The 25539-nt window shown below is 44.7% G+C and overlaps 1 long non-coding RNA gene and 1 other non-coding gene across 2 annotated transcripts; both read right to left on the bottom strand.

Annotated features, from left to right (window-relative positions):
* Positions 1 to 648: 648 nt before the first annotated feature.
* On the bottom strand, positions 649 to 809 carry LOC122427848. The gene has a single exon (XR_006265556.1). It is a non-coding gene; the product is annotated as a U1 spliceosomal RNA (small nuclear RNA).
* On the bottom strand, positions 687 to 23384 carry LOC122427441. Its single transcript, XR_006265416.1, has 4 exons — positions 23373 to 23384; positions 18931 to 18935; positions 15138 to 15140; positions 687 to 797 (listed from the first exon to the last, which is right to left on the bottom strand). It is a non-coding gene; the product is annotated as an uncharacterized LOC122427441 (long non-coding RNA).
* Between the last annotated feature and the right edge of the window lie 2155 nt (positions 23385 to 25539).

Genomic DNA, 25539 nt, shown 5'->3' with positions numbered 1-25539 from the left:
TCTTGTAGGTCATCACAGAACTGCTCAAGTTCAGCTTCTTCGGCATTAGTGGTTGGAGTGTAGACTTGGATTACTGTGATATTGAACGGTTTGCCTTGGAAATGAACAGAGATCATTCTGTCATTTTTGAGATTGCACCCAGGTGCTGCATTTGGAACTTTTTTGTTGACTATGATGGCTACTCCATTTTTTCTAAGATATTCTTGCCCACAGAGGTAGATGTAATGGTCATCTGAATTAAATTAGCTCATTCCAGTCCATTTTAGTTCACTGATTCCTATAATGTCGATGTTCACTCTTGCCTTCTCCTGTTCGACCACTTCCAATTTATCTTGATTCATGGACCTAACATTCCAGGTTCCTATACAATATTGTTCTTTACAGATAGGACTTTACTTCCATCACCAGTCACATCTGCAACTGCGTGTTGTTTTCGCCATGCTCTTAGTTTTTGGTTTTTTTTTAATAATTAGTTTTAAGCCAGCTCTTTCACTCTCCTCCTTCAGCCTCATCAAGAGGTTCTTTAGTTCCTCTTCACTTTCTGCCATTAGAGTGGTGTCATCCACATATCTGAGGTTGTTGATGTTTCTCCCGTCTATCTTGATTCTAGCTTGTAACTCATCCAGCCTGGCATTTTTTTTTTTTTTCCAGGGGAAAGCGCGAACGCAGTCCCCCACTACCACAAATTATGCAGTCGAGTTTCCCACATTTGGGGAAATCGCAAGGGTCAGCACATCCGGAGTGCAATGGATAAGCCTCGCCCTGGGAAAACCACCTTCGTGATCATGGTATCTCCCCTGCCACAGCCTGGCATTTTTAATGATGTGCTTAGAGTATAGATTAAACCAACAGGGTGACAGCAGACAGCCCCGCTGTATTCCTTTCTCAATCGTGAACCAATCAGTTTTTCCATACAGGTTTCTAACTGTTGCTTCTGGACCCACATACAGGTTTCTCAGGAGACATTCAAGATGGTCTGGTACTCCCATCTCTTTAAGAGCTTTCCACAGTTTATTATGGTCCACACAGTCAAAGGCTTTGATATAGTTGATGAAACAGAGGTAAATGTTTTTCTGGAATTCCCTGGCTTTCTCTATAATCCAGTGAATGTTGGCAATTTGATCTCTGGTTCCTCTTCCTTGTCTAAGTCCAGCTTGGACATCTGGAAGTTCTTGGTTCACATAATGCTGAAGCCTAGCATGCAAGATTTTAAGCATGATTATCCTAGCATGAGAGATGAGTGCAATTATCTGATGGTTAGCACATTCTTTAGTATTACTCTTCTTGGGAATTGGGATGAGGATTGATCTTTTCCAGTCCTGTGGCCATTGCTGGGTCTTCCAGATTTGCTGACGTATTGAATGCAACACCTTGATGGCATCATTCTTTAGGGTTTTTAATAGTTCTACTGGAATTCCATCACATCCACTTGGTTTATTAACAGCATGTGCTTCCTAAGGACCACTTGACCTCACTCTCCAGAATGTCTGGCTCTGTGTGGCTGACCATACCATGCTGTTCATTTGGATCTTTTATATGCAGTTCTTCTGTGTATTCTTTCCATCTATTCTTAATCTCTTCTGTGTCTACTAGGTCTCTACCATTTATGTCCTTTATTGTGCCCATCTTTGGGCAAAATGTTCCCTTGATATCTCCGATTTTCCAGAAGTGGTCTTTCCACCTCTGTTGTTTTCTTCTAGTTTTATACACTGTTCATTGAAGAAGGCCTTCTTGTCTCTCTGTGCTGTTCTTTGGAAATCTGTGTTTAGTTGCATATACCTTTCCTTTTCTCCCTTGCTTTCACTTCTCTTCCATCTTTAGCTATTTGTAAGTCCTCCTCAGATAACTACTTTGCCTTCTTGCTTTTCTTTTGCTTTGGGATGGTTTTGTTTGCTGCCTCCTACTGTACAATGTTATGGACCTCCATCCATAGTTCTTCAGATGAACTGTTAACTAGGTCTAATCCTTTGAATCTATTTGGTACTTCTACTGCATATTCACAGGGGATTTGATTTAAGTCAGACATGGATGGCCTAGTGGTTTTCTCCACTTTGTTTAGTTTAAGCCTGAATTTTGATATGAGAAGCTGATGATTTCAGTCACAGTCAACTCCAGGTCTTGTTTTTCCTGACTGTGTACTGATTCTCCATCTTCAGCTACAAAGAATGCAATCAGTTTGATTTGGGTATTGGCCGTTTGGTGATGTTGCATGTGTCTGGTGTTAGAAGAAAAGTATGATGCTGTAAAGAACAATATTGCCTAGGGACCTGGAATGTTAGGTCCATGAATCAAGGTAAACTGTGTCAACTACAAACTGGCACTTACCAAGAGCATTGCCAACAAGTGAACAACAAAGGCCTTTGCCATCTGCCTCTATGGAGACTGAACCCCATGCTGCTATAGCTGCTGACCTCCAACAAGCCCAGAGGGAGCTCAGGGTGGAGTGAGGCACTCTTGCTCCAGGGAGTCTGGTGGGACAGGCCTTTAGACAGTTGGATGTTTTTAAGAACAGATTTTATGATCTCCATCCTTGCATCTCCTCATATCTAGAGAAGCACTAAATCCCTTCATGGTGACATCAGGTCCTCATGACTAACAAAAAATCTTTTGTAAAATGTGTGTTTCACAGTATTGAACTCCCCCTTCACCAAAACCTTATATATTGACCTTCCCCCACTGCCACTTTGGAGCAGTCTCTCAAAGCTATCTGAGATGCTGCCTCCCAGTCTGCAGTCTTCATTTTGCCCCCAAATAAAACTTAACTCACAACTCTCAAGTTGTACATCTTTTTTAATCAACAACTGGAAGTGATCAAACAGGAGATGGCAAGAGTGAAAATTGACATTTTAGGAATCAGTGAACTAAAATCGACCAGAATGGGTGAATTTAATTCAGAAGACGATTATGCCTACTACTGTAGGCAAGAATCCCTTAGAAGAAATGGAGTTGCCCTCATAGTCAACAAGAGTCTGAAATGCCACATTACCTGGCTCCTGAGAAACCTGTATGCAGGTCAAGAAGCAACAGTTATAACTGGACATGGAAAAACGGACTGGTTCCAAACTGGGAAAGGAGTATGTCAAGGCTGTATATTGTCACCCTGCTTATTTAACTTATATGCAGAGTACATCATGCGAAATGCCAGGCTGGATGAAGCACAAGCTGGAATCAAGATTGCTGGGAGAAATATCAATAACTTTAGATATGCAGATGACACCACCCTTATGGCAGAAAACAAAGAGGAACTAAAGAGCCTCTTGATGAAAGTGAAAGAGGATAGTGAAAATGTTGGCTTAAAACTCAACGCACAGAGTTGGACACGCCTGAAGCAACTTAGCAGCAGCAGCAGTAACATTCAGAACACTAAGATCATGGCATCCGGTCCCGTCACTTCATGGCAAATAGATGGGGAAACAATAGAAACAGTGAGAGAATTTATTTTCTTGGGCTCCCAAATCACTGCAGATGGTGACTGCAGCCATGAAATTAAAAGATGCTTGCTTCTTGGAAGAAAAGCTATGACCAACCTAGATAGCATATTAAAAAACAGAGACATTACTTTGCCAATGAAGGTCTGTCTAGTCAAAACTATGGTTTTTCCAGCAGTCATGTATGGATGTGAGAGTTGGACCATAAAGAAAGCTGAGTGCTGAAGAATTGATGCTTTTGAACTGTGTGTGGTGTTAGAGAAGATTCTTGAGAGTCCCTTGGCCTGCAAGGAGATCAAACCAGTCAATCCTAAAGGTAAGTGGTCCTGAATATTCATTGAAAGGACTGATGCTGAAGCTGAATCTCCAATACTTAGGCCACCTGATGTGAAGAATGGACTCATTGGAAAAGACTCTGATGCCAGGAGAGACTGAAGGCAGGAGGGGGACGACAGAGGATGAGAGGGTTGGATGGCACCACCAACCAGATGGACAAGAATTTGACCAAGCTGCAGGAGTTGGTGATGGACAGGGAAGCCTGGTGTGCTGCAATCCATGGGGTCACAAAGAGTCAGACACGACTGAGTGACTGAGCAACTGAACTGAACTGAACTGAACTGAGGGTGAGCTTGCTCCATGAGAACTCATTCCCAATAAATCAGTTCAGGGTGGAGTCCAACAACACCTCCCCTCTGCAAATGGGTACCCAAACCAAATTGTCTTGTCCTGTAAATCAAAGCCCAGATTGAGGAGGAAAAAATGTTTCTGATGTGCACACCGGAGCGACTTACCCTCCAGAATCGAGCCCATAGGCTCTTAACCCAGGACTCACAAAACAAATGAACCGGCTGAATTGTCTATGGAATTGGGTAGACTTACCTTACAAATCGAGTCTGACTCTAGAAGTTTGTCTGATCTTTGTCTCAACTGCCAAGCGCTGGGGGCAGCTGGCGCTTCTTCAGGGGATCTTGAAGGAAAGAACATTAGGACAACAAATGGTCCCAGCAGCTTCTAGGGTCTTGCCCCAATATTCCCTGATCAGGGCCATCTAGCCACAAGTAACAAGGCTTCTGGCAGGCTAAGCCAAATTTTTACCGAGTCCAAGCTCACTCTGATCGCTGCACGACAGGCCAATGAATTCGTTGAGAGATGACGTGTTGAGGCAGGAAGAGACTTTAATTAGGGAGCCAATTGACTGAGAAGAAGGCAGGCTAGTGCCCCAAAATAACCATCTTGTCAGGGCCTGGTTGCCAGGTCCTTTAGTGGGTCAGAGATGGCAGGGAGGTGAGGTAATAAGGAAAAAAGACTATTCAGTCTGCAAATGTCCCCTAGAATGGCAAGCCTCAGGCAGGGGGATGTGTTAGTTTCACTTCCTCCAGTCCTTCACGGAGGGTTGCAGGCTGCAGGCCATTCTCTACGCTTTTAGTAACAAAAAGGGTTAAAGTCGCAGATGCAGTGTGAATTTAAAATTAACCCTTCCTGGTTACACTTCCAATAGCAAAGACGCACAACCAGAAAAATCTCCAATGAGAGGTTAAAGCGGGAACAAGACACGGTACATATATACAGTAGACTATTTCTCACTCATTAAAAACAGCTACTGAAATTAGGGAATTAAGATACTGTGAGCCACAGGGACGGACCTTGAAGGATCATAGGCAAAGGGAAGTCAGTCATGCAGAGGAAGACTATGGTATAGGATGTACCTTCCCAGCAGAATAAAATTAAACACACAAGGCCAAAAATTTACAATCCAAAAAGAGACTCAGAGAATTAAAAGGTAAACAAAGGATTCCAGGGGAATAAAATATGTGAATGGCCTTGAATGAAATGTGTAGACACATTTCTGTCTACCCTCATAGACAAGAATGTGAATCTGTAATAGATAATCCACAAGGAATATTCTTTTCTCTCCTTCCATCCTTCCTTCCTTGCACAGATACACAGAAATCTGTAACTCTAAGAGATAATCCACAATAATTATCTCCTAAGTTTTTTCTATCAGTTCAGTTCAGTCTCTCAGTCGTGTCTGACCTTTGTGACCCAATGCGATGCAGCCACGCCAGGCCCCTGTCTCTCACTCATCCTCGATTTAACTCAAATTCTCGCTCCATCTTGAGTTGGTGATGCAATCCAACCATCTAATCCTCATGTCGTATTTCCCTCCAGCCGTTCAATCTTGTCCCAGCTTAGGGTCTTATTTCAATGAGTGCTCAAGTACTACTGGTACAATAGCATTCATCTCACAAGCTAGTAAGTAATGCTCAAAAGTTCTCCAGCCAGCTCATCATATAATGAACTGTCGTCCAGAGGTTCATAGTGGATTTAGAAAAGGGCAGAGGACCAGAGATCAAATTGCCAACATTTGCTGGATCATTGAAAAAGCAAGAGAGTTCCAAGACAAACCTACATTCTGCTTTAATTGACTATAGCAATGCCTGTTGACTGTGGGATCACAACAAACTGCGGAAAATTTGAAAGAGATGGACATACCAAGACACCTGAACCTGCCTCTATGAGAAATCTGTGTGCAGATCAGTTGAAAGGGCAACAGTTAGGGAACTGGACATGGACGAACAGACTGGTTCCAAATAGGGTAAAAGGAGTATGTCAATGGTGTATATTGTCCCCATGGTCTGCTTATTTAACCTTATACAGAGTAAATTATGAGAAAACGCGTGGGCTGGAAGAAGCACAAGCGGGAATTCAAGATTGCTAGGGAGAAATAATCAATGAACTCGACTTACGCAGATGACACCACTCTTATAGCAGAAAGCAAAGAAGAACTAAAGAGTTTCTTGATGAAAATGAAAGAGAAGAGTGAAAAAGTTGGCTTAAAGCTCAACATTCAGAAAACTAAGATCATGGCATCCAGTCCCATTACTTCATTGCAAATAGATGGGGAAACAGTGGAAACAGTGGCTGACTTTATTTTTTTGGGCTCCAAAATCACTGCAGATGGTGACTGCAGCCATGAAATTAAGAGACGCTTACTACTTGGAAGAAAAGTTATGACCAACCTAGACAGCACATTAAAAAACAGAGACATTACTTTGCCAGGAAAGGTCCATCTAGTCAAGGCTATGGTTTTTCCAGAAGTCATGTATGGATGTGAGAGTTGGACTATAAAGAAAGCTGAGTGCTGAAGAACTGATGCTTTTGAACTGTGGTGTTGGAGAAGACTCTTGAGAGTCCCTTGGACTGCAAGGAGATCCAACCAGTCCATCCTAAAGGAAATCAGTCCTGAATATTCACTGGAAGGACTGATGTTGAAGCTGAAACTCCAATACTTTGGCCACCTGATGCAAAGAACTGACTCATTTGAAAAGATTTTCTATATATACACAGAAAAGTATAACTGAGATAGATAATTCAGAAGGACCTGATGTTCAGCACTCTTCTTATCCTTCTATGGCCAAAAAAAAAAAAAAGAGAGATAAGCCATGCCATAAATACTTATGCCTGAATCAGGAGGCTGTATGCTGACAACAACCACAAGATTTCCAATTCAGTGTACTGCACTGCAGCACCAAGATGGTAGGAAAAGAAGAGAAAAGCAGTGTCTTCTCTCTTATCTCTGACCTCCCTGGCTTGGGATGCTCTCACGTCCCTGGAGCCTGGACAGGCTTGGGTCCCACAGCTAAACTGGAGGTGATTGACACAACCTGGCAGGGTGCCTTTGGTTGACCCTTTTAAAGGTCTACTGTTTGCTACGTTCTGGCTGGGACCAGAGTCCTGCATGGCATCAAGGCCTCAAGGGACTTGAAAGCACATTTCAGCTAGCCTCGACCTCTCCTAATGCTGGGCATCCTAACTCAAGCCTCGTTCCTAAGAGTGCAGCCTCCTAGCATTAGCACCTAAGCACCATCAGCAGCATACTATGGTCTGGAGAGATTAGCCAGGGCAGGCTGTGTGATGCTTTAGGGGAAAGATTACTGAGACTCAAGCCCTTTCAGGTTAGCTCATGCACACTCATCCCCATTTCAGTGCCAAGAAGCAAACTTTCCCTAAGGTTTTGGTTACCCCAGGAACCAAACGTAGGCCTGAATAATGTTGCTGCCTTGTAGACATTTTCTGTAACTACAACTTTTTCTCCAGTGTTCACTGGCAACTCAAATCACGAGGGTTGGATTTCTGTTGATGACAGAAATTAACATTACCTGCCTTAGGAAATGTCCTGGGGCATGTAATGGAGAAAGAAATTCCAAACACAACTGACTTTCAGTAACCCAATTGTCAAAGGCAAATTCTCCTTTTTTTAGGGGAAAAAAAAGCCAAAACAAAATCAAACCTCCACAACAGGACAAGATACCAAGGATCCCTAATTGCTGGAGGAGTGCCATTCAAAATGACAGTGGGAAATCAAATCCCACCAGTCACAGTGGTTATCATCACCAATCTACAACCAATAAATGTGGGACAGAGCCTGGAGGAAAAAGAATCCCCCTAAATTGTCTGGGAATATACACTGGCAACAGTCAGTAAAATGGACGGTGTCTGAATGCCTGAATAAAGACTCTCAGATTAGAACTAGGGTCTGATATTCCCACACCTTGGCCTATATCCTGAGAAAACCATTGATCAAATGGCATGGATGCCCCAACAAAGCTTCAACACTGCTTCTGATAGCTGAGACACTACCAACTAAACCTCCAATGAGGGATTAAAGCTGAAACAAGGTCTGGTACATATATACAGTAGACTATTTCTCACTCATAAAAAACCATCCCTGAAATTAGGTAGTTATGACAGTAGTAGCCACAGGGATGGTCCTTGAAGGATCACACAGTAAGGGAAGTCTGTCATGCAGAGGAAGACCGTGGTATACAAGGTACCTTCCAGGCAAAATAAAAGAAGACATACAAGGCAACAAGCTTACAACCCAAAATGAGAATTCAAAGTCAAAGGAAGGGTTCCAGAGAAACATAAGTGACGGCCCAGGAATGAATTAGGATGTCCATGCCTGCATACACAAGAAATCTGTATTGTCATATATAATTTACAGTGATTGTCCCCTTCCATCCTTTCTATCTTCCATGTATAGACAGCAATCTGTATCTCTAAAGACAGAAATCTGTATCTCCAAGAGATAATCCACAAAAATTATCTCCAAAATTCCTTTCTTTACATACATAGAAAAGTGTATCTGAGATATATAAATCACAAGGACCCGATGCTTGGCACTCCTCTCTACCTTCTACGGTAAAAAGTTCAAAAATGCAATAGAGATACACCGTGAATGTGTTACACCTGAATCGGGCGGCTGTACACTGAGGACAAGCCCAACACTGCAAATCGACTGTGCTCCAACACGGCATCGGCATGATGCTAAAGAAAAAGAAATGCAACGCCTGCTTTATTCCCTCCCATCTCCCTGACTGGGGTGTGATCCGTCCTGGAGCCCGTGCAGGCTGGGGTCCCCAGGCCAGACTGCTGTGTTTTTGAAACAGCCTGCCAGGGTGGTCGTTGAGCCCTCTTTAAGCCTATATTGTCCGCTGTGCTCTGGCTGGGACCAGAGGCCCGAGTGGGATCAAGTCCCCGGAGACCTTGGGGGCAATAGTCGCCTCACCTCCACGTCTCCTGAGGCTGGAGTTCCCAGCTCAAGCCTCCTTCCTGAGAGTGCAGACGTCTAGGCACTGAAGGACAGTCAGCGAGGTGCTGTGGGTCCGGCTGGGGTTAGTCTGGAAGGTGTGTGTGTGTGTGTGTGTGTGTGTGTGTGTGTGTGATGCTTTAGGGGAAATAAGTAGTGAGACACAAGCCCTTAAATGTTTCACAACCCTGGAAGCCGGCTTTCCCTAATGGCTGTTTGCCCCAGGGACCAGAGTGAGCATCAAAAGTGCTGCCACCTTGTGGACACTTTCCGTAACTACAACTTGACCAAAGGCGTTTCCAGGTACCTCCATTTCACAAGGGGGCGGGGGTGCCGTCAGTGACAGCTTGCCTCAAGAAAGGTCCTGAGGTAAATATTAGAGAAATAAATTGCAAACATGCCCAACGTGCAAGATGCCAATAGAAAGTTAAAATTTCCACACATGCCTAACTAAAAAAAAAAAAAGAAAGAAAGAAAGAAAAAATGCCCTAACCACCATAAGACAAGATGCTCAGCATCCCTGATTATTGCAGGAGGAATGCTCATCAAAATGACAACAAGAAATCAAATCCCACCAGTCAGAATGGCCATTCTCACATGTCTGCAGATGATATATGTGGGAGAGAGCAGAGAGGAACAGGACAGCCCCACACGGTTGGCGCAAGGATCACTGGCAACAGCCACTAGAACTGACAGCCTCTGCACAGCAGGAAAAAAAAGATGTAAGAGAGCTGACCCCAGGATCTGACGTTCCCACATCTCGGCCTATATCCTGAGAAAACCATTATTCAAAAATTCACATCACCCCAACATTCACTTCAGCACTACTTACAAGAGCCAAGACAAAGACCCAGCAAAATGTCCACCGATAGATTAAAGCTTAAAAAAGGCCTGGTACTTATAGACAACGGGCGATTATTCAGCCACGAAATACTGGCAATGAAATTATTCCACTTGTAGCAATAGAAATGGATGCTGGAGGATCACATACTAACTGAAATCAGCCGGACAGAGGAAGATAAGAGCATATAATAATGTCCCTTCTAGGCAAAATTTAAAAAGAGATAAAAAGGAACTAAATTACAACACAAAAATTGACTCTGAGAATTCAAACACAAGAATTTTTAAAAAATAAAAAAGGAAAAGCCAAGGAATTAATTAGAATTTTGGGAATAATACATACAGAGAAATTTGGGTCTATACTAGATACTCCACCAGGACCTGATGATCAGCACAGAGAACTATGCTGACCTTCTGCAAAAACCTCTATGGCAAAAGAATAGAACAGATATGCTGTGTGTATATGCCATAAATGAATCAGGCAACAGTACACTGACAGCAAACAGAAAACTGCAAAATTAATATACTCCAACATAGCAGAGGCATGAAATTAAAGAACATAAAAGCATTGCTTTGTTTATTCCCTCCAGCCTTCCTGACTTGCCCTGCTATTCCATCCCTGGAGCCTGAGTAGGCTTGGGTTCCATCGCTGGATTGGAGTGGAGTTGAGACAGCCGAGCAATGAGCCCTTAATTGAGACCCCTGTTAAACCTCTTCTGTCTGGTTTTCCTGACTGAGACCAGAGTCCCTACTGCTCCCAAAAGATGGGGACCCAAACCTCTATTTTCCAGGACCTTGGAAATGTTACCTAGCCTCCAGGACCTCTGGTGCTGGGGTCCCCAGCGCAAGCTTCCTTTTTGAGAGTGCAGCCCCCTAGGCCCCTCAGCAGGGTGCTGTGGCCCCGGTTGGAATGAATCTGGAGGGGAGGGGTGAAGCTTTAGGGGAAAGAAGTGAGACACAATCCCTTAATTTGTTGCTCAGGCACATTCGACTCCAATTCACAGCCCAGGAAGCCTAGTTGCCCTGACTCTGGTTGCCGAAGGAACCAGAGGTGGCCCGGGGAAAGTGCTGCCATCTTGTGGACACTTTCTGTAACTACAACTGCGCCTCCAGCGCTGCACCTCTATTTCTCAAGCGTTGGGGTCTGTTAAGGACAGCTGTCCTCAGGACATGCCCTGGGGCAGGAATTGCAGAAATAAATTCCAAACACAACCAGCTTTCAGGAAGCCAACTATTACAGGTAAATTTTCCTCACACCGTTCCCGGAGAAAAACAAAGACCCAAACCTCCAGCACAGGACAAGATGCTCAGCATCCCTAATTACTGCAGGAATGCCAATCAAAATGAAAACAAGAAATCAAGTCCCATCAGTCCCATCAGAGCATCCTCAGGAGGCTACAAGCACTAAAGGCAGGAGAGTCTGAGGAAAGGGAACGCCCCTACACGGTAGGTGGGAAGGCAGACTGACAACACCCAGTATAATGGACAGTCTCTGGATGCCTAAAAATACACTATCAAGAGAGGCTAGTTCTATGATCTGACATTCCCACGTCTGGGCCTAGAGCCCAAGAAATCCATCACTCAAAGAGGCATATCCACCCCAGCTAGCACTGAAGTCCTACTCACAACAGCCCACACAGAGAGACAGCAAACTCTTTATTGACAGATTAAGCTTAAACAAGATGTGCTACATATATACAATGGACTTATTAGCTATAAAAACCAAAACTGAAATAAGGAAATTATGTCACTGTGAGGCTGTCACGGCTAATGCCATGGCAGGCAGCCTAGATTAAGAGTAGGCCTGGTTTCCCAGGGTGACATAATTATCAGGCCTCCTGGAGCCAGTCAATCAACATATGCCTAGCCAGAAAAAAGAGAACCTATCAGGGGAAAGCTGAAAGCCCCACGATGGGCCAACAAAAATTACCTTGCAACTGTGTAACCAATCCGCTTGCGCCAACTACCCACTGTGTAACCAATCCGATTGCGCCAACTACCTGCTGCTTATTTTGACCTAATAAATACCTGAGAGAACTGGGACTCGGGGTCTTTCATCCTCACACACCTGGTGAGGGCGGGAGGCCCTGGCTCCAGTCAGTAATAAATTCCCCTATTGCGAGTTACATTGTTTCGAGGAGTCTTCTTTCCCAACCAGGGACTCAGACTATGAGCAGAACATTTGGGGGCTCGTCCAGGATCCCTTGACCGGGAAAGAATGCTCTTTGGAACAAAGGGGAAAAAGGACAGGTAATAGCACCGGTGCTCAGGCAGGTCTAGAAAAGTCCAGAGTAAATCCGGGGCCCTGCTGTGAAGCAGGAAGGTGTCTGGTGCAGAAAAGTCCAGAGTAAATCCGGGGCCCTGCTAAAAGGCAGGAAGGTGTCTGGCGTTACGGAAAGCTTTCCATGAGGGAACGGACTGGCCATTCCGGCTGGCGTGAGGCCGAGGCCAGCGAGGGCGCTGGAAGGCAGCCAGCTCTGCAGGAAGGAGACCTCCTCTCCTAAGCCCGAATCTGGGGAACAGTGGACGCCATTCGGTAAGGTGACCCTTGCTCCAGAGGATCTGTGTTATCGGCCGATGTGTGTCTGTCTGTGTGTTTTTCTGTATAACTGCCGGCATTGTCTCCTGTCTCGTTGTTTCGTTGTCTACTTCCTCATTTCTGTTTCTGAGAGTTTCAGTGAACGGGCAGACAGTTGTCGGGGCAACTGACGAGTCCCGGCCAGGGCTACTCCCTGACGGATTCTGAAGGCCTCCCAACAAGTCAGCCCAGTAATGGGAGCCCGAGAGGGTGAAACTCTTTTCTTTTTTCTCATATTCTAAACCAAGAATCTGGCCAAATAAAAACCCGTCTGTGTGGGCACGGGACAGGCACTTAAGAGCCGATAGGGCGCCTGCCACTGGAAGACTCCCGTGAAAGGATAAGGGGGTCACAGAATGGGCTAGAAACCCTTAGGGTGCCCGCCCCCAACAAGAAAACTTCCGTGCAACGACTAAGGCACTCAAATAGTTCCACGAAGCATACCACAAGCCCAACCTCCTGGCCGCCACCACTCCCGATAGGATTTATTGGTGGTAATTCTCGGTGACTTTCTTCTGACTCTCGCTATGGGGCAAGGAAAATCTACCTCACTCTCTCTCATGACTGATCATTTCTCGGATGTCAGGGCTAGAGCGTATGATCTGTCGCTACTGGTTACAAAGAGTAAATTAATAACCTTTTGCTCTGCAGAGTGGCCCGCCTTCCAAGTTGGATCGCCTCCAGAGGAAACTTCTCAAGCTTCTATTATTCGGGCGGTGAAAGAAAAAGTTATGGCTCCTGATCCCTGGGGCCACCCGAGCCAAGTCCCATATGTTATGGTCTGGCAAGATCTAGTAAAAGATCCATCCGAATGGGTAAAACCTTTTGTTCACAAACTCCCTGATTCTCCTAATGTACAGGCCCTGGTTATGGAAACTCCCACTGCCCCAGAAGAAGCCAAGAAGAATAAGGGCACAAAACCAGTCTTGCAGGAATCCTCCGACCGGAACCTGATTGACTTGGAGACGGAAATTAGGCCCCCCGCCATATGCCCCTCCTCCATTGCAGGTGCCCCCGGGGGGAAGGGCCCCCTGATGAATCAGAAGGGATAAAGAAACCCTGACCCCGGAGAAGAAATAGAGGAAATAGGGGTGAGCAAGGTCATGGGGACCCAGAGTTACCTTCATCTACTGTACAGGCACTCCCCGTCCGGGTGGGACCAGCTAACCCGGACGGAGAGCGAACCTATCAATACTGGCCCTTTTCCCATTTTGTTCACTCATAACCCCACCTGGGATGATTGCCAGCAGCTGTTGCAGGTGCTCTTCACCACGGAAGAACGGGAGCGAATCCTGGCAGAGGTGCAGAAACGGGTCCCGGGGGTCGACGGGAGGCCAACCGCCCAGCCTCATCTCGTGGACGAGGGGTTTCCTCTGTTGCGGCCTAACTGGGATTTTGAGCGAGTGGAAGGTAGGGAGCGTCTCCAAGTGTACCGCCAGACTCTAATGGCTGGCCTGCGGGCCGCAGCTAGAAAGCCAACAAATTTGGCAAAGGTAAATTTAGTAAGGCAAGAGCCCACTGAGAGCCCGTCAGCCTTCCTAGAGAGGCTAATGGAAGCCTTTAGGCAATATATACCTATGGGCCCCCAGGCTGAGGAATCAGGCACTGCAGTTCTACTAGCGTTTGTGAATCAGGCAGACCCAGATACTAAGAGGAAATTACAAAAGATAGAGGGGTTAGGAGAACAGACAATACAAGACTTACTGAAAGCAGCTGAAAAGGTATTTAATAATAGAGAGACCCCAGAAGAAAGGAAGCCACGGGGACAAAAAAAGATATTGTTGGACCATGGAACAGAAAGTAAATCTGGGGACCCACCAGGTGTCCCATTCGTTTTTGGTGATACCAGAATGCCCAGCCCCTCTACTTGGACGGGACTTGTTGACTAAAGTTAATGCTCAGATCCATTTTGACCCTGGGGGAATGTCAGTCACGGATGGACTTGGACAGCCGATACATGTCTTGTCTCTAGCTTTAAGAGATGAATACAGACTTTTTGTGCCTAAGCCCTCAGAGGTTATAGCACCAGATATACAACCGTGCATCCACAAATACCCGTTGGCATGGGCAGAAATAGCAGGAATGGGACTGGCTAAACAGAGACATCCGGTCGTCATCAAACTAAAAGCTGAGGTGGCTCCTGTGAGGGTGAGGCAATACCCTATGAGCCAGGAGGCTCGGCGGGGGATCACTCCCCACATTCAACGGCTCATGGATGCCAGAATTCTCAAGCGGTGCCAATCCCCTTGGAACACCCCCTTACTACCGGTGAAGAAGCCGGGGAGTACGGATTACAGACCTGTCCAGGACCTACGAGAAGTCAACAAGCGGGTGAGTGACATACACCCTACTGTCCCCAACCCGTATACCCTCCTGAGCAGTCTGCTGCCTGAGTACACTTGGTACACTGTGTTGGACTTGAAGGATGCCTTTTTCAGCCTACCCCTGGCGGCCCAGAGCCAGGAGATATTTGCCTTTGAGTGGACTGAGGAGGAAGGCCAACCGGTAGTACAACTAACTTGGATCCGCCTCCCACAAGGGTTCAAAAACTCCCCTACATTGTTTAATAAGGCTTTGAGTGAAGACCTCTATGAATATCGGACTCGCCACCCAGAGGTCATCCTGCTGCAATATGTGTATGACCTTACTTTGGCTGGAACCACAGAGGAGGCATGCAGCCGTGCCACCGGTGACCTCTTACAGACTCTAGGCACCTTGGGACATCGTGCTAGCGCAAAGAAGGCTCAGATATCCCAGCAAGAGGTCACCTATTTGGGGTATAAGATCAGGCAGGGACAAAGGTGGCTAACTCAGGCCATGAAAGAAACAATATTGCAGATACCAGAGCCCAAGACCCCCCGCCAAGTGAGAGAGTTTCTGGGGACTGTTGGATATTGCAGACTGTGGATCATGGGGTTTGCTGAGAAGGCCTGGCCCTTGTATGAGGGAAGTAAAGAGACCCCAAACTGGACTTGGACTGAGCCAATGAAACAGGCTTTCCAGACACTCAGACGGGCCCTACTAGAGCCCCAGCCCTTGCCCTGCCTAACCCAAATAAGCCATTCCAGCTGTTTGTAGATGAAAAGCAAGGGATAGGAAAGGGGGTCTTGACGCAACAATGGGGACCATGGAAGCGGCCGGTAGTATACCTTTCAAAGCGATTAGACCCGGTGGTCTCTGGGTGGCCCCCTTGCCTCCGCATCATTGCAGCCACTGCCCTCCTCATCCGCGACGCCGACAAGTTGACGTATAGACAGCAACTCTGGGTTTACACCCCCCACGCCATTGAAGGGGTTCTAAAGCAGCCGCCAGGTAAGTGGATCTCCAATGCCTGTTTGACACATTACCAGGCTCTGCTGCTTGATGCCCCATGGGTGCGTTTTCAGACCCCTTGCTTCCTGAATCCAGCCACGCTTCTACCTAACCCAGAGAAGGACCACCCTCTCCATGATTGCAGTGAGATACTGGCTGAGGCCCTGGAGGCTCGAAAAGACTTAACTGATGTGCCGCTAAACAACAGTGAGCTAGTATGGTTCACTGATGGGAGCAGCTATGTAAAAGACAGGCAAAGGAAGGCGGGAGCCGCCATAGTTGATGATTCAGGGCAGACAATATGGGCTGAGACACTCCCCCCAAACACGTCTGCGCAAAAAGCAGAATTGATTGCCCTAATACAGGCTCTGGAACAAGCAAAAGGGAAGAGAGTCACCATTTTTACGGACAGCCAATATGCTTTTAGCACTGTCCATATTCAAGGTCCGATATACCAGGAAAGGGGATTTAGAACAGCGGAGGGAAAAGAAGTCAAGAATCTGCCCGAGATCCCCAGGCTCCTGAAAGCTGTTCAACTGCCCCGGGCAGTAGCAATTGTACATTCCGGTCACCAGAAAAGAGAAGACCTTAGGGCACGGGGCAATTGGGCTGCTGATGCATCTGCTCGAGAAGCGGCCAGCCGGGACTACGCCGCCCCCATATTAGCTGTGGGACTTCCACCTCCTGGTATGGGGACTCTGCCGCCAGTCCCTGACTATTCCCTCCCTGACCTCGTTTGGATCAACGAGGATACCACCCTCCAGAAGGATGACAAAGATGGATGGTACCGAGATCAAAACAACAACCTGATATTGCCTGCCATCATGGGTCATCACCTATGTGAACACCTGCACACAACTACACACTTGGGGGAGAAAAAGACCTTGACACGTCTCCGGACGTCCTGCCTGAGGTTCCCTCGACAAAATGCAACTGTATGAGAGATAATCCAGGCTTGCAAAGCGTGCCAGATGATGAGGACAGGGAAAAGGCAGCACACTGGAACGAGGTACTGAGGGGAAGAGCCAGGGCAACACTGGGAGATAGATTTCACTGAGGTAAGGCCAGGCAAGTACGGGTATCACTATCTGTTGGTTCTGGTAGATACCTTCTCGGGGTGGGTAGAAGCCTTCCCCACTAAGGGAGAGACAGCAATAGTGGTTGCTAAAAAGATCTTAAAAGAGATAGTGCCTAGGTACGGGCTGCCAGTGACTATGGGCTCTGATAACAGACCTGCCTTTGTGAGCCAGATTGTACAAGGGCTGGCCCAAGCTCTGGGGACAAAATGGAAGTTCATTGTGAATATAATCCCCAGAGCTCAGGACAGGTTGAAAGAATGAATCGGACCCTAAAAGAAACTTTGACAAAGTTGGCAATAGAGACTGGCGGGGACTGGGTGACCCTCCTTCCCTTCGCGCTCTTTCGAGTGTGTAACACCCCTTATAAGCTGAATCTTACCCCTTTTGAGATTCTGTATGGAAGACCCCCTCCTGTGTGTCCTATATTTGAGAGAAAATGCCTACCACCCCCTACCTTGGGACAATTTCAGCAAACACTGATGGCATTAAGTAAGGTACATAACCATGTTTAGAAATTAATTCAAGAGATACATGAGGGTCCAAGCAAGGGGACCATCCCCTCACATAATATTGGCCCGGGTGATTGGGTTTGGGTAAAAAGACACCATTCTAAAGCATTAGAACCTAGATGGAAAGGCCCTTATGTTGTTCTCCTTACCACTCCTACTGCTGTTAAGGACGACGGGATCGGGCCCTGGGTTCACTGCAATCACATGCGGCAAGCCACCCCGGAAGAACAGGAGAAGGCGCAAGCAGAGTGGGAGGCAAGACCTCACCCATCAAATCCTTTAAAACTGAAACTCGTATGACGGGAGCCCTCTTAACTCTCCTGCTGATAACAGTTTTCATCGGCCCAGGAGCAACCAGCCACAACTCCCATCAGCCAGCTAACCTGACTTGGGTGATCTACAATCCTGAGACTGGAGAAGTGCTTAATTCGAGCTCCAACGTGGCCCCCAAAGGGACATGGTGGCCAGTACTGACCTTTGATTTGTGCGTGCTGGCGGCTGACGGTAATGGGTTTGGTCCCCACCAACTGACCAAGTTCTTTGCCCATGGCTCTTTCTGTTTGTTCACCTGTAACTGTGAGCGAAAAGGCCCACAGTACTACGAACAGGTGCCTGTCTATGTCTGCCCGGGGGGAAGAAGGGATCGGAACCAAATTGAAAAATGTGGGGGAGTTGACTCTTTTTATTGCGCCACTTGGGGTTGTGAAACCACGGGAACAGTCCATTTCACATCTCCAAGAATCCTTGAGCTCCTTGGCTGAAGTAGTGTTACAGAATAAGAGAGGTTTAGATTTGTTGTTTCTGCAACAAGGATGATTATGTGCAGCACTGGGAGAAAAATGCTGTTTCTATATCGACCATTCAGGGATGGTACAAAAATCTCTCCAGAAAGTAAGAGAAAGACTAGCCCAGTGGAAGAGAAAACAAAAAGCCCAACAAGGCTGGTTTAAATCTTGGTTTCAGCGCTCCCCCTGGTTGACCACTTTGATTTCCACCCTCCTGGGTCCACTCATAATATTAATATTGTTACTGATCTTTGGTCCATGCATTTTAAACCGTCTGGTCTCATTTATTAGGGAGCGCCTAAATACCATCCAAATTATGGTATTGAGACAACAATATCAGTCAATTTCACAGGGTAAAGAGGAAGATTCCTCTACTTGAACAACAGACAGGGGGGAAATGTGAGGCTGTCACAGCTAACGCCATGGCAGGCAGCCTAGATTAGGAGTAGGCCTGGTTTCCCAGGGTGACATAATTATCAGGCCTCCTGGAGCCAGTCAATCAACATATGCCTAGCCAGAAAAAAGGGAACCTATCAGGGGAAAGCTGAAAGCCCCACGTTGGGCCAACAAAAATTACCTTGCAACTGTGTAACCAATCTGCTTGCGCCAACTACCCACTGTGTAACCAATCCGATTGCGCCAACTACCTGCTGCTTATTTTGACCTAATAAATACCCGAGAGAACTGGGACTCAGGGCCCTTCGTCCTCACACACCTGGTGAGGGCGGGAGGCCCTGGCTCGAGTCAGTAATAAATTCCCCTATTGCGAGTTGCATTGTTTCGAGGAGTCTTCTTTCCCGACCAGGGACTCGGACTATGGGCAGAACAGTCACTGGTAGCCACAAGGATAGATCTAGAATGATCATACCCTAAAGGAACTCAGCCAGACAAAGGAAGGCAATAACACAAAATGTATTTTCTCCATCTAGAAAGGTCTGCATTCTCTTATCCCTGCACGATCTCCAAGAAATCTATCATGGTTATCCTTTCCTCAATAACATCAAAGATATGATTTTTGCTTCCTTCCTGAACTTCCGTATTCTCTGTACTTGTTGGTCACTTATCAAACACTGCCTTTCTTTGTTAGAAAATTAAAGTGTTAGTCGCTCAGTCATGGCCGACTCTTTGCGACCCCATGGACTGTAGCCCGCCAGGTTTCTCTGCCCATGAGATTTTCCAGGCAAGAACACTGGAGTAGCTTGTATTCACTTCTACAGGAGATCTTCCCAACCCAAGGATCAAACCTGGATCTCCCACACTGAAGGCAAATTCTTTACCAACTGAGACACCAAGTGTAGTAGAAAGCTGTGTGGTTCCAGATGAATTTTAAACCCTTTTGCTGGAGATAGAAATCACACCTATTTACCAATAATCTAACAGCATAATTTAATTAACTAGTTACAAAGACTGATCAAGATTGAGCTCTCTAAGATCTAATATGGGAAACAAATCTTCAAATATTAAGAATAATATGTCTTGAAGATATAGTAAAAGTTATAATTAACTTCCAAGTAATGTAAGTCACAAGGAGGTCTGGGGTTGAAGAACAAAAATTAAACCTATTCAAGGAAGTCTGGGTTAAAAAAAAAAAATAAGACCTATTCAAAACCAAAGGTCTTGTAGGTCTTCATAGAACCGTTGAACTTCAGCTTCTTTGGCATTTGTGGTTGGGGTATAAATAAAACTGCTTATAAACCTTCAGAGATGGTAGAATGCTAAAATATTGTGAAAAATCAAACCTACTCCATTTAGTTTCCGACATATTCCAAAAAGGCAAAGAGGAGATCCAATAGGTTTCATCAACCAGTCAGTTTCTAAGCAACTCATCACTAAGATGGATGTAAAGTGCCTTGATAATGATAATGGGCATCAGGGGATGTCCTTGCAGTAGTCCAGTGACACAATCATAGGGAAATAAAAAAAATAAAGAAGGATAAAGCCAGGTAGTCCTCAGATGCTAACCTCAAAAGACTGACCTTTGAAAAGGTCTTATGTCTTAGCACAAACATAAGTACTGAACACTTGACCATTTCACAGCAGATATTCTTCATTACAGAAGTACTTCATGAATCACAAGAGTACTACAAAAACAATCTGAGTAATTTGATGTGCTTAAAATAAAACAAAAATCTTCATTTCCATCTCCATTTTCCTATTTTCAATTTATGTTGTAAAGTAGTATGCTTAAAATTAAATCCCAAGTTCTCAAGGTATTATTACTGTCATTTTCACTGCTGATGAGTAAAAACTCCATTTATGATTAAAAAAAAGTTCTAAAAAGTGTACTAGTTGCATGGGAAGGTTTTTGAAAATGCACCAGGTACCTTTTATTAACTAGTGGCAATTACATTTTTTATAATTATACAGTGATGCAGAGAAATAAGAGCATACTGAAATTAAAGAGGATAATAAAATAGTAGAGATAAAATAAAGTCCTAATTGTTGAAAACCTCAAAAATGACAGAATGATTTCTGTCTATGCCCCAACCAGTAATGCCAAAGAAACTGAACTTGAACAGTTCTATGAAGACCTACAAGAACTTATAGAACTAACACCAAAAAAAGATGCCCTTTTCATTATAGGGAACTGGAAGGCCAAAGTAGGAAGTCAAGGGATACCTGAAGTAAGAGGCAAATTTGGCCTTGGAGTACAAAATGAAGCAGGTCAAAGGCTAACAGAATTTTGCCAAGAGAACACACTGGTCATAGCAAACACCCTCTTCCAACAACACAAGAAAAGACACCCCACATGGACATCCCCAGATGATTAATACTGAAATCATGTTGATTATATATTTTGCAGCCAAAGATGGAGAAGCTCTACACAGTCAGCAAAAACAAGACCAGAAGCTGACTGTGGCTCAGATCATGAACTCCTTATTGCCAAATTCAGACTTAAATTGAAGAAAGTAGGGAAAACTACTAGACCATTCAAGTTTGACATAAATCAGATCCCTTATGATTATACAGTGGAAGTGACATATAGATTCAAAGGATTAGATCTGATAGACAGAGTGCCTGAAGAAGGTTCATTACATTGTACAGGAGACAGGGATCAAGACCATCCCCAAGAAAAAGAAATGCAAAAAGACAAAATGGTTGTCTGAGGAGCCTTACAAATAGCCGAGAAAAGAAAAGAAGCAAACAGCAAAGGAGAAAAAAAAAGATATTCCCGTTTGAATGCAGAGTTCCAAAGAATAGCAAGGAGAGATAAGAAAGCCTTCCTCAGCGATCAATGCAAAGAAATAGAGGAAAACAACAGAATGGGAAAGACTAGAGATCTCTTCAAGAAAATTAGAGATACCGAGGGAATATTTCATGCAAAGATGGGCAAAATAAAGGACAGAAATGGTATGGACCTGACAGAAGCAGAAGATATTATGAAGAGATGGCGAGAATACACCAAACAACTGTACAAAAAAGATCTTCATGACCCAGATAATCATGTTGGTGTGATCACTCACCTAGAGCCAGACACCCTGGAATGCAAAGTCAAGTGGGCCTTAGGAAACATCACTACGAACAAAGCTAGTGGAGATGATGGAATTCCAGTTGAACTATTTCAAATCCTAAACGATGATGCTGTGAAAGTGTTGCACTCAATATGTCAGCAAATTTGGAAAACTCATCAGTGGCCCCAGGACGGGAAAAGCTCAGTTTTCATTCCAGTCCCAAGGAAAGGCAATGCCAAAGAATGTTCAAACTACTGCACAATTGCACTCATCTCACACACTAGCAAAGTAATGCTCAAAATCCTCCAAGCCAGGCTTCAACAGCACATGAACCATGAACTTCCAGATGTTCAAGCTGGATTTAGAAAAGGCAGAGGAACCAGAGATCAAATTGCCAACATCTATTGGATCATTGAGAAAGCAAGAGAGTTCCAGAAAAACATGTAGTTCTGTTTTATTGACTGTGCCAAAGCCTTTGACTGTGTGGATCACAATAAACTGTGGAAAATTCTTCAAGAGTTGGAATAACAGACCACCTGACCTGCCTCCTGAGAAATCTATATGCAGGTCAAGAAGCAACAGTTAGAACTGGACATGGAACAACAGACTGGTTCCAAATTGAAAAGAAATAAGTCAACACTGTATATGGTCATGCTGCTTGTTTAACTTATATGCAGAGTACTTCATACAAAATGCCAGGCTGGATGAAGCACAAGCTGGAATCAAGATTGCTGGGAGAAATATAAAAAACCTCAGAAATGCAGATGACACCACCATTATGGCAGAAAGCAAAGAAGAACTAAAGAGCCTCTTGATGAAAGTGAAAGAGGAGAGTGAAAAAGTTGGCTTAAAACTCAACATTCAGAACACTAAGATCATGGCATCCGGTCCCATCACTTAATGGCAAATGTGATGGGGAAACAATGGAAACAGTGAGAGAATTTATTTTCTTGGGCTCCCACATCACTGCAGATGGTGACTGCAGCCATGAAATTAAAAGACGCTTGTTTCTTGGAAGAAAAGTTATGACCAACCTAGACAGTGTATTAAAAGGCAGAGACATTACTTTGGCAACAAATGTCCATCTAGTCAAGGCTATAGTTTTTCCAGTAGTCATGTATGGATGTGAGAGTTGGACTATAAAGAAAGCTGAGTGCTGAAGAACCGATGCTTTTGAGCTGTGGTGTTGGAGAAGCCTCTTGAGAGTCCCTTGGACTGCAAGGAGATCCAACCAGTCCATCCTAAGGGAAATTAGGCCTGAATATTCATTGGAAGGACTGATGCTGAGTTGAAGCTCCAGTACTTTGGCACCTGTTGTGAAGAGCAGAGTCATTTGAAAAGACCCTGATGCTGGGAAAGATTAAGGCAGGAGGAAAGGGGGATGACAGAGGATGAGATGGTTGGATGGCATCACTGACTTGATGGACTTGAGTTTCAGCAAGCTCCATGAGCTGTATGTGTCTTTCCCCTTGATCATAAATTCTCAGGAGATACAGATGGTGCCCCTCTACAAATTGATGACAGTAGATAATCTTGTGGTTTTCCTGTTGGTTCAGATGGTAAACAATCTGCTGCAATGCAGGAGACCCAGGTTCAATCCCTGGGCTGGGAAGATCCCGTGGAGCAGGGTATGGTAACTCACACCAGTAACCTTGCCTTGAGAATCCCATGAACAGAGGAGCCTACTGGGCTACAGTCCATAATCTGGTCGTGTGAGCACACGGCCATTAATGTCATGAGTTGTTTCTGCTTTCAGGTTCACCCCAGAGTGCTCTGCATGTGAGTGTCTTATATATAACAGAGCAGACTTCAAAGGAAACTGAATGGTACTCTTCAATTTTCTTCCTCTCAGGGTAAGTTTAAAATTATGTTCCCTCTGATTCATTTATGTCCTCAAAGTAAGTTAGACCGTCTTACTATTGACAAGAGTTGCCAAGAGCTACACAAAACAAGGTTGAAAAAATTTGGGACTAAAAGAAAGTGCAATATTTTTTGACAATAAATATGTAATATTTCACGGAAAGTTTTCTAAAAGTTACATTTGTATCTCAATTTCTAAAGATAAATTTTTATAATTTAACAAAAAACTAAATTAAAAGTGAAATGTGATTGATAATTTAACTAAGTGAACCCTTGAAATGCATAAAAATGATAAGCTAGTTCATGGGGTTGATTGAATTCACATGTCAACTGTCAGCTACAGTGTGAGTACCTCTGAACTGAGATCTCTCTGTTGTTCAGTCGTTCAGTCGTGTCCGACTCTTTGTGACCCCGTGGACCATAGCCCACCAGGGTCCTCTGTCTATGGGGTTCTCTAGGCAAGAATACTGAAGTGGGTTGCCATTCTCTTTTCCAGGGGGTCTTCCCGACCCAGGGATTAAACTCACATCTCCTACATTGGCAGGCAGGTTCTTTACCCCTGAGCTACCTGGGAAGCACTCCCCTGGCCCAAGGTTACTGGCCTGCTCTCTGTTTATTCTGTGGAAGCTGAAATAGAAGCCACAGCGCAGAGCAAGTGGGCAGCTCACCCCTCCCCGCCATCACGCCTCACCGAACATCCTCTGGCCAGCATTTTTCCACTGGAACCACTGGACAGGCCATTTTCATATATTCTGCGTAGATTAACTACAAAGAACACTGTGTACCTTCATTAAAATAGAAACCTAATTGTTCCCACCTTAACAAACATAAATCAAGTGTTATTATTAACAAATAAAAGACCAACACCTTTGGGAGTTGCCAAGGGTTTTCACAGATGTCCACCTTCAAAGAGTCAGTTCTTTCTCCTTTTCCACTCCATTTAATCAATTAGAAAAGGCAAGTCTGCTTATTTTCAAAAGCCACATTTCTCAATAGGAAATCAAAAGCCCAGGAAACAATTATGGAAAATGGGGCAGAGCAAAATGTAGCAGCCATTCATGCTCTTTAAAGCTTTCCTGAACATTTGTTTTCTGTTGCTTCTTTCTCTCTTAAACGGGTTATACCTAATGCCCTCAAAAAGCTAGAGTCTGGAATATGAAGAACTGTTTTGGCTAATATAGAAAGTACTTTCTTACAATATCAGAACTAAAGGTACAGAGTCTTAGCAGGTAAAAACATCCTTTCTCTTTCGGTCTACCAATGTCTTCAATCTGATGAAGAACAATCTGATTTCTTCATGCTGATTTGATCCAAATCAAAAATAGAGCTAACATACATAGTTTTGAATTGGAAGTATTAATAAATCAGTTTAAGCTCATAGTTACTGTTTTATGTATCTCACAAGAACTTTCACCAACTGACCTATAAACAGGATGACTAAATAGAGTTTTGTAATGTATGTTTTTGAAAAAAAAATTCATCTTCTTCAGGTAATTGTTTTATGACATTATTTTAAGAAGTATTAGTTTAGATTATTTTAAATCAGGACACAGTTGAGAAAGGCTGTTAATAATGCCTTTCAGAGAAGGAAGAACTACACAGGCTGCTGTCTTTGCCCAGCACTGTGGCCACGGGCCTCAGTACAAGAAAGAGCACTCTGCTAAAAAACTAGATCTCATCTGTGCTCAGCATTAGCAAGAGCCCCAGGGCAACAATGAAGGTGCTGTCAAAGTGTAGCTGAGAACCTGTTGGTGATTCTGAAGGCGTCGTTGTCGGCAGTTTTACAGTCATGACTTTGAAACTTGTAAGCCAGAGTTTTGGTAAGAGTGCGCATTTTCTGCAGACGTATGAAGAAATGCTTTGTGCCGTGTGTGTCTAAAACCTGCGGAAATAACTGCAACTTGACAAATGCACTCAACTGCATGTTTAGGTGTGACAGACATCAGGGAACTGGATCCCACCTGCTGCAACCAAGACCTGGAACAGCAAAATAAGTGAATATTTTTGGACTTCCCTGCTGGCTCAGATGGTAAAAGCATCTGCCTGCAATGCGAGAGACCTGGGTTCGATCCCTGGGTCGGGAAGATCACCCTGGAGAAGGAAGTG

Source organism: Cervus canadensis, chromosome 25 (genome assembly GCF_019320065.1).
Source record: "Cervus canadensis isolate Bull #8, Minnesota chromosome 25, ASM1932006v1, whole genome shotgun sequence".
NCBI lineage: Eukaryota > Metazoa > Chordata > Mammalia > Artiodactyla > Cervidae > Cervus > Cervus canadensis.
Note: the sequence above shows the minus strand (reverse complement) of the source record. Positions and strands in the feature narration are given on the sequence as shown.